Consider the following 11,358-nt stretch of genomic DNA (forward strand, 5'->3'; position numbering starts at 1 on the left):
TGTATGTATATGTATGTATATACATACATATATATACATATATATGTGTGTGTGTGTGTCTGTATGAGATAGATAGATAGATAGATAGATAGATAGATAGATAGATGGCAGATGATAATAGAAGATAGATGGTAGCTGGATGACAGATAAATGATATATCAGAAAGATAAATAGATGGCATATAGAAAATTGATAGACATATAATAAATAGGTGATAAAGAGATGCTCGATAGGCTGGGGATAGATTCCCAGAGTCTACAGTGGAAGATCATGTGCCATGCATGCCTTCGTCCTCCCTACTAGATCTAGTCAGTGCCTGTTGGCTCACCAGCTCTCTTCTTCACACTGACATTCATAGAGACCTTAGCAGGATTCTCAAGGTAATACTCACTTAGAACCCACGAGTATACTCCAATCCTAACAAAAGTAGAAGAAACCTCAAGTCTCAGCAGGATATGTGGCTCCTTTCTGGAATGTTCTCCTATCTGGATTCCTCAGGCTTTTTGTTTCTTTTATTTGTTTTTATCTTTAATTTTGCTTTTTGAGAGAAAGCCTTGCTGTTTATTCTTGACTGGTCACACTATGTAGCTTAGGCTGGCTCCAAACTCCTGATTCTGCCTGAGTTTCTCAAGTGCTAGGACAATAGTGTGTGTCCTTGTGCCCAGTTCATCCCTTCTGCAGCCTGTCCTCCCTCCCTCCCTCCCTCCCTCCCTCCCTCCCTCCCTCCCTCCCACCCTCCATCTCTCCCTCCCTCTCTTTCTCCCCCATGAGACACAGTTGGCACTGGTGTTTCTCTGCAATGGATTTCCTTGAGCTGGACTGTAATCATGTGTTTGCCCTGTAGCAAGACTTGCAGTTCTTGGACACAGAAGCTGAGATTTATCTCACATTTGTACCTAAGAGTTCTCAGATAACTGAATATAAAGTCGTTGCCCCCTAACTATTGTTGAAGGTACACAGAACTCAGGGCAGCATTTTATAGAAGATTCAATTGAGATAGTTATTTCATGAATGACTGTGGGCTCATTTTTGACGCTTTTAAATCTTTTTACTCTTCAGTCTTGCTGGTTCTGGCCTGTGCCAAATACCTAGCTTTCTTCTGTCTGTTAAACTGCTCAGCAGATGTTATGGACACTTTGATCAACAAAGACTGGGCCTCTTTCTAACAGGAAATTTGTCTCACATAAGGGAGACTTCCAAACCCAGACCATACATTCTACTGTTATCCTAGTATTGTTAAAATTATTCAAGGTTTGTGATTTATGACTCTCTTTTCACATTCAAATTTCTGGTAATATCTTCCTAAGGAACCCTTTCAACAGCCGTTTTTACTGCCCTGAAATAAGTAAGGATAAGTAAGGATTTTTTTTTTCTTTTTAACAAAGATAGAAATGTGCTCTGGGTGACAAACATGTGACCTGTAGTGCTGACCTTGGGATCCCTTGATTCAGTTCTGATGTCACAGTGTTGCAGATTTGCATATTGTGATGCAAATTCATGTAGCTAAAATGTTTCATTTGTACTTCTGAAAAAGTTCATACTTTGTTTCCAAGTGTGTGAATTGAAGCTCCTGTGAGGTACCTCAGGGAAGTAACTGAACACTCTATCTCCGAGTAGATACATTGAGGAGAGAAGGAAGCTGAGCACACATGGGATATGAAAACATACACCATCTGAAGAAAAAGCTGCCTGAAAAAATTGCCGAGTCTTCTGTCTGAAGCCTGCTGAACATATATGCACTAAAGACCACGTGACATGGGATCTCAGTTAATTAGGGCTGAAGGCTACAGAGGGATCAGAAGCAGGAAGGGGCTCCATAAAGCAAGGGTATCCTTTTCTACCGGGTCCTTTGAGGTCTCTTGATGGAGCCTGTTCACGTGCAGTTAGCACTGACAAGTGTTGAAGAGATGAAAAAGAAAGAAACCCTCGTCTCCTCCCTCCTCTCTCTCCCTCATACCCACAGAAAACACCAAAATAACAACTGTAAATAGCCTCATCTCTCTTACATTCTCCCTTTCCTTAAATTCATCTTGCCTCAATAAATATAATGCCAGACACTTTTAGTTTTCTAGCAATAATGAAGAAGAGGAAGGGGATGGGAAACACGATCCTTCACGTTATTAGAATTGGACACTGGAAAGCTGGCGAGCAAGTTAGCCTTTGCTGCTGTTCATTAATCAGGATATACATGGATCTCTCTCAAACCTAAGAATTCCTGCACGCATGTAGGAGGTTAGATTATATCTAGAGCTTGTATTATAAATTTCTGTTAGTCACAAAGGATAACCAAACCTTATAAAATAAATAATGTTTTCATAACGTCAACCTTTGAACATCAGTATGAGAAAAGAAGATTGAGTTTTGGGAAGCTAAAATGTAAGACATAGAAAGGTGAAGGCAACTGTAGGGACACTGTGGGACACAGGAGGGAAGATGGGAGCTCAAGCAGAGTTGAGGATAGGACATAGTGCAGGTGCCACACTCAGGTGACATGCCAGAGGCAGGAGTGGGCCACATACTTGCTGAACATGTTTGACTTGGCACATCTTTGCAGGCCGCATGCTAGCCACAGTCACCCAAGGTTCTGTAGAGATGCCTTAACAGTTAAGAGCTCTTCTAGGGGGTGGGAGTTCAGTTCCCAGAATTCACGTGGTAGTAACAATCTTCTGTTACTCCATCCCTGGAGGATCTCGTGCCCTTTATTGGTATTAGTGAGTACCTTCACAAATGTACACACACACACACATACACACACACACACACACACACACAGAGACAGAGAGAGAGAGACAGAGACAGAGACAGAGAGACAGAGAGAGACAGAGACTGAATAAAGATATGTGGGAGGATCCAAGCAAGAGGGCAGGCAGGTAAGTGGAGGAGAGTAGTAGAGAGTGAGGAAATTCTGCCCAGAGGCATCTGAGTACTGTGTGGAATTGCTCTTGTCCTGATAGTAGGAAACCCAGAGAAGATGAGGCCTCCTTGTGGTGCAGAGGGAAAGTAAGTTGAGGCTAAATCCACTCAGCATTATAAGGAAAGTCTTAATCCCCATCATATGCTCACACCCTGCAGGGTGTGTCTCCTGCAGGGACAGCTGAGAGTCTAACCTCAACAGACATTAAGCACTTGCATGGCTCAACTGTGGAGATCCTTGGGTGGCAGCACATAGAGTCACACGCAGAGAACTGTTATCATTGTCTCTAACTACATCCTGCTTCATGACATCGGCTTGAGCAAGGACCTTGTACATTTGAGGAAGATCTATACACATTCAACAGCAAGGAGACCCCACGTGGTTTTTCCTCTTTCATAGATCCTTGTGTGCCACTAGCTGGTTTTAAAACACCATTGCTCCCAACAAAATCAGAAAACAATATAAGCCAAATAGTTTGCTCAATATTTAAATTACTTTTATGTATTTATATTTGATAATAAAACAAGTTGAACTTTAATATAATTAAATATATTATAAATTAAATATAATAAAATTAATATAATTACATTTAATAATTAAAACGTTTAATTTTAATTAAAGAGTATTTTCTGGAGCAGAAAATTTTTTTACCGTTTACCAAGCTATTTACCAAAGCATCCACTAGATCTGAAATATCTACATTTTAAGATACTTAAGAATCATTTTTCATTAAATAAAATATAAATGTTTATGTTATAATAAAACACATTGATATGAGATGTGTACACCATTAAAAAGTACAATTAATATCATGTCAATGCACTCACATTAACCACAAAGGTAGCTTTGTATAGTAGTTTTTAAAAAAATTAATTGCCTTATCATTGTAGAATAAATATATAGTTGTTAACAGAAACCACAAGCAACGTCCTAATTCTTTTCTTATGTGAAGAACTGTTATGGTTCAAAATAGTCCAATTACCTCAGGGAGGTAGTAAAATGCATTCAATTCAGAAAGATTTGCTTCATATCCTAATTCAAATTGTTAATTGCTCACAGTCAAATCTCATCATGATATTTCCTTTCACTGAAAAGGCTCTGAGGCTGGAGAGACAGCTCGATTGTATGAGCACTTGATGCTCTTTCAGAGGACCTGAGTTTAGTTCCCAGGGCCTATGTCAGATGGCTCTAGAGCACCAGAACTCCTTCAGGGCATCTGATGCTTTTGACCTCTGAGGATGCCTTCACTAATATACACATCACCACATTTAGAAACACACATTTACATAATTTAAAATAATAAAGAAGTCTTTTGAAAAAGAAATTTAAATATTATAGGAAAAGAGAGAATTGGAAGTATGAAATAGTAACTGCCAGTGTGTAAATGGTGTTCGTTGAACAATACCAAACTGTGTATCTATAGTCATCTATCTATCTATCTATCTATCTATCTATCTACCTACCTATTATCTATCCATCTCACTAGCTCTTAAAGGGCACACTCTCAAGCCAATGAGCTCATGATACAAGACAGATACGAAAAAAAGGAAAGCCCTAGAGGAAACACAGCCACTGGGCGAGTGTACACTCCTTTCAGTCACGGTTGTTTCTAGAATTACACCCTCAGAATTAACTACTCTGCTAAATGTAATTTCTGAGCAGCGTGGCTATGCTGGGACCAATAACGTTCCAGCAGATGTTAACAGTGAGGGAATTTAAAGATTGCAGAGTTTCACGGGTGCAGTAAAGCTGCGGTGGGAACAGAAATATTACCGGAGCCATTACGTTCCTAGTGCATTCCCGGTTACTGACAAGTGATACATGACTGATGGTGAGGTCCAGGGGAACGGGACGTTATACTTACTGGTCAGCAGCATATCAATCCCATAAATTAAACAAAGTTTTATGGATTCCTCATTCCTTTTCAGACTGATCTTCCTCGGAGGGCCTTTGTTTCATGTTAATTCCATCGTACAAGCTTTGTTCAACCATACTGTCCTCTTTAAGCACAGTAGCGTCTCATTCCAGGCTTCCTGCCTGCCACAAATCCATCCCCATTATTTTTAATCTAGGTGTTATCTCCAAGTGGAACTTTGGGAATACCTCCGTGTGTTTTATGATGAACGCCATCAGACTTAGCACTTTTTATATAAGTCCCTATAATGGCCTAAAAGGAACAATTTTATAATCTTTAAAATAAGGATAGGTAAAAACTTAGCCATATGGCATCATCCCTCCTGGGGAAGAGTCTGAACAGGGTGTTCAACTGTCCCTGAGAACATAGGAGAATGGACATAGTACCTCCTACATCCGGAAAATAATAACTCCCAACAGACTGACCATCTTGTGTCTGGTTCACCATGAGTACCCACAACAGAACCAGTCAGATGATGCAGCCACGGGAAGCAGGAATGCAGTTGTGGGCAGTAGAGACAACTCATCAGTTAGGAGCACAGCAGTGCCACAGAGAACTCCAGTTTGGTTCTTAACACCCACTGGGAGAGTCACAACTGCTTGTGACTCTAATGTTTCTGGCCACCAAGTGCATCTTGCCCTTCTAAGCACACATAGACACACAGACACACACACACACACACACAGACACATATGCACATGTGCACACACACACACATATGCATACACACACACAGAGGTGTGTATATATATATGCACATGCAGATGCACAGGCATGAGCACACACACATACACAAGCAAGCGTGAGTGCACACACCACACACAGAGGCATGGGCACATACACAAGCACATGTGAGTGTATACACCACACACAGAGGCATGGGCACATACACAGTTAAAAAGTTTACAAAGTGAGGTTTTGCTTTTATTGTATATCCAAACCAGCAACGTTAACAAAAAGGGTAAGCTGTATTAAAGCTAGACGTTCTGATGAACCAGGAAGTATATGTCTATACTTATAGTAGATATACAGTTATTCATACGTAAAGGCATCTTTCTCTAGCCATGTGGACACAAGAAAGAAGTTTTAATTGTCTGGGTCCCCATCCCATCACACCACACCACTGAGAAAGACAGTGCTGCTTCAGTTCCTAAGTGAGATGTAACACACAGATATTTCCACTTAAAAGCCTGGGGTGAGCCATGATACCTTGCCCTCTTCCTTCACCTAGACTTACTTGATTCATAGATATGCATCTCTTGTTACTAGGGGTCTACTGGCTTGAGGGTATGGGTTATTCTGTATGTTGCTGGTTCCTGCCCACTTGGACTTTTCAGGACTTTGGGATAGCCAACCTTCCTGTCTCCCAACAGCTGGGGTCATAGATGTCCTGACACTCAGCATCTTTTTTATGCATTTACTGGGGATCCATTTGAACTCACGTCTTCATGTACTGCATGAACCATTGTCCCAGTCTCTGCAAAACCATTTTGTTGGCATCACTTTCATACACATGGAGGCAGGGCTCCTGTAGACCTGTGGACTTGGCTGCAAATTCTTCTGGCATGGAGTCTTTCCTTCATGGAAGATCTTACTTCTAACACATCCCTACACTACTGTAGGGCGTAGGAAGAGCAGGCGCCATGAACTGATGACAGGTAAGTGGAGAGAGCTGTTTTAATTTTCTAGCTGGTGCTATTATCTTTTAAGTCCCAATGATCTCGCTCATGCTCAGGCCCTGAGCCTATAAATCTGTACATGTTCAGTGAGCAATCCAGAAGTTTCCCTCAGCCCTGTGAGGCCCTGATAAAAGCAAACAATACAGCTCCGGCCACTGCTTATTAAGAAGGGAGACACCCACACGGCCGACACTGCAATCCTTTTCATTTTGATGGTACTATTTCACTGTCTATCGTAAACTTAGCGAAGCAGGCTTTCTCTATCCTGCCCTCCTTTTATTGGATATAAATCACCCCTGACAGGAAGTTTTATGCCCAAATCTGTTTACTCCTTGTTGGTAGTCTTTAAATTAATATTTATAAGCTGAAAGAAGCCCTAAAAGGGTGCAGCAATATAATAGCTAAATGCCTCAGTTGGGCTTGCACTGCTTCCCACCTCCTATACCGTTAACACCTTTTAATTACTCTCAATCTGAGCATCTATCGCCAGGACCATCTCATGCCCACAGATCACAGCCTTCGGTGGAGTTGAAGTGGGCAAAACGGGGTTCAGAACAGGGTTCAGAATGCTGTAGCTTCTGTCCATAGGTGATTTAGGTGATTATTGTTGTGTTCTCTCTCTCTCTCTCTCTCTCTCTCTCTCTCTCTCTCTCTCTCTCTCTCTCTCTCTCTCTCTCTGTGTGTGTGTGTGTGTGTGTGTGTGTGTGTGTGTGTGACATAAGTCACAGCTTAGGTGTGGAGGTCAGAGAACAACCGTGGGTATCAGTCCTTGCCTTCCATCTTGATTGAGACAACAAGGTCTCTCTGCTGTGTAGGGTGCACATTCCTAGCCATCTGCTTCTCCACCTCCTAATCTCTCTGTCACAGAGCACTGACATTACAGATCCCTCCCCCATCCTACCCAGAGCTGGCTTTATATGAGTTCTAGATCCAGAACTCAGGCTCTCACACCCGAGCCTCTTACCTGCTGAACAATCTTCCTATCCTCACTGAAAGCTTGTGGTAGGCGATGGTGGGGGAGGGACACAGAGTTAACAGATGTTTGAAACAATGGCTGAGAAATTACTCAAATTGAAATCATGTTGTGATGGACCTCTGAAATTTCCATATTGAAACACATTTCTTAAAATTACTTCCAAAGACAAGATTACATTACTAATGGCTGGATTTTAATTTACAGCATTAATCTTGACTACGATTCCATTCTGTGTGGTTGCCTCCTCTTAGTTAGCTCTGCTCTTCTGGCCTCTTCCTGCTCACTGATACTTTGTTCAGGTGTTCATACTACCCTTTCTAGCCTCTCCTTTTTATTTGGCAGGGTGGCCCCAGCCCCAGAGCCTGGTTCTTGAATAGTCTCCATCAGTCAAGGGTTCGGCACGGGGATGAGGTATGATTCTGGACAGGTGACAAGAACAGCAGAGGAAGTGGCTTCTGAAAAATGCTACCTTGTGTTTGAGAGCACCATCAAATACGGTCCTTGGTTCACTGTCTCATTGGGAACTGAGGGGATCTTCTTGCCACTGTCAAAGGAGCCAAACTGAGGTCAGATTCAATTCCCAGAGGAAGGCAGAGCCAATGGAACTTAGGAAGGCAGAGATGCTGCTCCAACTGTGACTTCTTTCTCCCAATAAGAAATCGATGATACTGTTTATTGGTCACACCAACTAGTCTATGTTTTCTGATGTTTGTTTCCAAAACCCACATTCATCTTTAGAGTTACCTGTGACCTCTGACTCCTGAAGCAGGGTTCAGAGGTCAAATCAGCCTGCCCCTTTGTATTCCTTTGGCTCAGGATCCAGCTTTCTTTGCCACCACCTCAGGGACACCTCTCCACTTGCTTCCGGGTTCCCTTACCAGTGACTCCTGTAACCTCCCGGAGTCTTCTCCCTCACTTTCTTTGTCTGTGTAAATTGGTGCCCCTCCTCCAGCCTCATGTTAGTATAGTTTCCATAGGAAGCTGAAATAAACAGGTATGTTTATATAATAGATCTTCTTTTATTACTTATATGACTTGGAAAATACAGGAACTAAATCTGCTAAGTAATATGCACCATCCTTCTGGCTAAGGCTGCTTTCTGTCAAATGCAAACTGTGATGTGGAAGAATGAGATTGGATTTTGGATGTGGCTCCAAAGGCTGTGAAAAAAAATTAGTGTCAAAGTCTTGTGAGTGATAGCTGCTTGCTTAGGCTACAATGCTAACCTCCAAGGAGACTATGTGGTAGGGAACAACAGTGCTTAATATATTTTAATTTTGACTATATATCAAGTTGAGTGTGTGCTTTGTTGATAATAGTTCAAAATTGTCCTTTAGTTACTGACTTTCATTTGTTTGTAAATGAGATTACCAGCTCCACTAAGAATTCTCCAAGATTAGACAGCAATTGGACCACCTCTGTTAAAACCAGTCAGGAAAGCCAGGTGTGGTGACTTGTGCCTATAATCCTAGCACAAGGAAGCCTGTAGTAGGCAGTGGGAGGAGGCACATTTATTTCAAGGCTATGCTGGGCTACATAGCAGGACACAATCAATCAATCAATCAGTCAGTCAGTCAAACAAACAAAACTAAACCAAACCAAATTTAAAAATTAGTAAAAATTCATTTCAAGTCCTAATACAAGCCAATGGAATTTGAATGGATGAAAGGTTTCAGCCTAGCTTTGTGTGTGTGTGTGTGTTTTTTTTTTTATAAAAATCTCAGTTGATTTTTATAAATATTATATAAATCTGAAACCCATTGCTTTATCATATTTTTCTATGATTTTTAGAAGTACAGTATAGTTCGTGAGGCTCAGAAGGGTACAAATGGAAGCTTCCTTAGCATATGTCTAAATATTTAGAATTTTATTTAGTGTTTAAAACTCTATGTTCCACGCCTCTATCTTCACAGGATCCCTTCACAACAGCGTGCAAGGATGGTTTTAAACGTGGTATTGTCAACCTCTGACTCCTTGATGTCCCGTCTGCTCACTAAAGCTTGATGGACCCTGTCTCTGGCCTCCATCCCGATCCGCATCATTTCCTAAAGAAGCCCAGACAATCACTGTGAGGAAAGAATGTTTATTAGTTATTTTCCTGTTGCCGTGATAAAATACCATGACCAAAACCAATGTGGAGGATAAAGGGCTTCATCTTAGCTATTCCAGAGAAATAGAGTCTTCCACAGCTGAAAGGCAGGCTGTCGGGGAAAGCATGTCTGTGGGGGCAAGACGCTGGCCGATCAAATTTTCATCCACACAGAGAAGCAGAGAGAACAGGAAGTGGGTTAAAGGGAACAGGAAGTGGGTTAAAGGGAACAGGAAGTGGGTTAAAGGGAACAGGAAGCGGCGCAAATTTACGAAACCTCAAAGCCAGCCTTTCTCCTGCAAGGCTGTAATTCCTAAAGGTTCCATACCCTCACCGAACAGTGACACCAACTGGAGACCAAGTGTCCTCAAGTGTTTCTCGTTCACGAGCCTCTGGGGTCATGTCTTGTCCCAACTGCAAAGGGCACTTCTGTCCTTGCCCATAAGTTCTGTATCCCTAGGCACGCTCAGCACCCTGGGGACACTAGGGGCTCATGCATCTGTGTTTCGGGTTACACTTCGGAAGCCAGAATTTAGGAAATGTTCTGAGCAGGTTCCAAAAATGGATTTGACCCCTGACCTCATTCTGCTGAAGTCAGAAAACTGTCTTCAGCACTTAGTCCATAGCTAAGCTGGAGAGTGGACACTTGGTACGGCCTCACCCAGAGTGAAGTAGCCAGATGAAAACCAAAGAAGACCGCTCTGGCTTACACCTAAGGAGGCAATGACTTCTCCATGCCTGCCACCATGTTATGGTGCTAGACTATTAGTTATATGTAATAAAGCAAAATACAGGATTGGAGCATTAGCTCAGTTGATAGAGTGCTTGCCTCACATTCGTAAAGCCCTGGGTTCAATTCCCAGTCTGGGTAAGTAGATATGCCTCTAATCTCAGTTCTGGGGAGGCAGAGGAGGCAGAGGAGGCAGATCAGGAGTTCAAGGTCATCCTTTCTGAAAAAGGGAATTTGAGTTAAACCTGAGCTACTGAACCCCTATCTCAAAACCAAAACAAACCATATACATTCTGATTTGTTTTATCCTTTAATTTTCTTTCTTTCTTTCTTTTTTTTTTTTTTTTTTTTTAGCATTGTTACCATGACCCTTACTAAGGGACACCACCATCTGACTCTGGGGAAGGGCAGAAGGACAAAGGACAAAGGCCTGGCTCTATCTTACTCAGGTGGATTAGACAATCCAGTCTTTCATCCCATGGGTGTGTGTGTGTATAAAGTAAGTTATTGTCATATGCTAGATATTTAAAACATCCTCTCTCTGAAGTCTACTTAAAGCTTTATGATGGTGTATTTTTTTACACTTATATAAATCTAATAGATCAGCAACTTGACTATTTTGAGAATTAAGTCCTGTTGGTTGCAATTGATAAATTCAGTGTCAATGTTTTTGAAAACCCAACGGGGTTCTAATGCTGCACACTTTCTTTTGGACAGTGATTTCTGAATTTGGTTGTCACAGCAGGCTGATGTCACCTTTCTGAATCCTATGATAGATTAAACTCTTAATGAGTCAACAATTCACTAAGAACCCCCCCCCCAAAAGAGACCAGAATAGTGACCTGAAACAATATATAAACACAAGAAATGCAAAAAGGCAAAGCCATATGAAATCTCCAAGAGATCATTACTTCTTAATTACCTAACCCAGAGATACAGAAATGGTTTGAAAAGCTGGACAAAGATCTCAAAGTCTACATAAAAAGACAAAAACATCAATGACTTCAAAGGAGGAAAAAGCAGATAAATGAAGTAAGGAAATCAATTCAGGATGT

The 11,358-nt window shown here is 41.6% G+C and overlaps 1 long non-coding RNA gene across 3 annotated transcripts in view; it reads left to right on the forward strand.

The window, feature by feature from the left end:
• Window positions 1-11,154, forward strand: part of LOC114612487 — a 13,660-nt gene extending 2,506 nt beyond the window's left edge. The window contains exons 1-4 of one of the 3 annotated variants that reach the window (XR_003710029.1): window positions 7,816-7,895; window positions 9,398-9,552; window positions 10,658-10,802; window positions 11,021-11,154. This is a non-coding gene — a long non-coding RNA (uncharacterized LOC114612487). Of the gene's footprint in view, window positions 1-7,815; window positions 7,896-7,966; window positions 8,051-9,397; window positions 9,553-10,657; window positions 10,803-11,020 lie in introns of those variants that run through there. The other 2 variants (XR_003710030.1, XR_003710028.1) reach the window with 2 other exon arrangements.
• The last annotated feature ends 204 nt before the right edge of the window (window positions 11,155-11,358 follow it).

This window comes from Grammomys surdaster, unplaced genomic scaffold (genome assembly GCF_004785775.1).
Source record: "Grammomys surdaster isolate TR1022 unplaced genomic scaffold, NIH_TR_1.0 130, whole genome shotgun sequence".
NCBI lineage: Eukaryota > Metazoa > Chordata > Mammalia > Rodentia > Muridae > Grammomys > Grammomys surdaster.